This window comes from Populus euphratica, unplaced genomic scaffold (genome assembly GCF_000495115.2).
Source record: "Populus euphratica unplaced genomic scaffold, PopEup_1.0 scaffold1195.1, whole genome shotgun sequence".
NCBI lineage: Eukaryota > Viridiplantae > Streptophyta > Magnoliopsida > Malpighiales > Salicaceae > Populus > Populus euphratica.
The window spans coordinates 62,354-63,708 of record NW_011501035.1 but is presented as its reverse complement, the minus strand read 5'-3'; the positions used below and the strand labels follow the sequence as shown (position 1 = coordinate 63,708).

General features: G+C 29.3%; 1 protein-coding gene across 1 annotated transcript in view; it reads right to left on the bottom strand.

The window, feature by feature from the left end:
• Positions 1–764: 764 nt before the first annotated feature.
• The window catches only part of LOC105117111 (uncharacterized), a 4,465-nt gene continuing 3,874 nt past the window's right edge, over positions 765–1,355 (bottom strand). The window contains exon 4 of the mRNA XM_011014659.1: positions 765–784. The gene's annotated coding sequence lies outside the window, so the exon portion shown is untranslated. The remainder of the gene's footprint in view (positions 785–1,355) is intronic.

Sequence of the window (1,355 nt, the reverse complement as noted above, 5' to 3'; positions counted from 1 at the left end):
TAGCTGATTTGTCAACCTACAATGGCTAAATCAGCTAAGTCATTCTCCTAAATAATGACCGGATTGAAAGTTAACTTTTAGGTCACACCCACTTATCACCCACCACAATAATTATCGCATTCCGGAGAGAAGCGTAGTTGGGGATAGATAGCTTGCCACTACAAGCTACCTGTCGTTCAATTAAAAAGAAAACAAAAAGAAAGGAGCGGGCGACGCATAGTAGGGCAAAAAAAAAATCCTGGCCAAGGCGCAGTTTGGTTTATTTTATAAAGGTCATGTGTGTGGGCCTAGTCCATTATCGTCTAATCAAGATTTTTGTTTTTTTAAAAATCATTTACCCCTTTTCATTAATTAGTTTTATTTTTTTTTGTTGAACGTATACTTTAAATATATTAACTTGGTTTGTAGCCAATTTTGCCTTACATTTTATATAAATGAGATTGTTTACATGACAATTGTATAAAAACAAAAATCTTCTGTTATTAACAACAATAACATTAATCTGTTAAGATAAGATTAATAAAAACATTTGAAAGATCTAAGGGTGGTAGTTTAAGATATTTAGATACACAATCTTAACATCATCATTATCATTATTATTTTCACTTTAAAAATTGACTCGAAATCATATATTTTTGCATAAGCAACTTGTTTATGTTTCTAAATTAAAAAAATGATATTCTTAAATGCATTTAGGAAAATAACACATTATTTTTTAATTGTCTTGAATACTTCTAATTTATGTCTCAAATTCTATATTTCTGGCAATATATATATATATATATATGACTCTTCTATGAGAGTTCCTTCTTTCCAATTAAAACATTACCCCCTTCGACACTGTAGCTAATTTGTCAACCTACAATGGCTAAATCAGCTAAGTCATTGTCCTAAATAATGATCGGATTGAAAATTAATTTTTAGGCCAAACCCTTTTATCACCCACCATAATAATTACCGGATTCTGGAGAGAAGCATAATAGGCGATAGATAGCTTGCCACTACAAGCTACCCGTCATTCATGTAAAAAGAAAACAAAAAGAAAGGAGTGGGAACCCATAGTAGGGCAAAAAAGAAAATTCTTGACCAAGGGGCAGTTTGGTTTATTTTATAAAGGGCATGTGTGTGGGACTAGTCTAGTATCCTCTAATCAAGATTTTTGTTTTTTAAAAAAACATTTACCCCTTTTCATTAATTATTTTTATTTAAATATTAATTATTTTTATTTTTTTAGTTGTACGTATACTTTAAATATATTAACTTGGTTTGTAGCAAATTTTGTCTTACATTTTATATAAATTAGATTGTTTACATGACAATTGTATAAAAACAAAAATCTTTTGTTATTAACAACA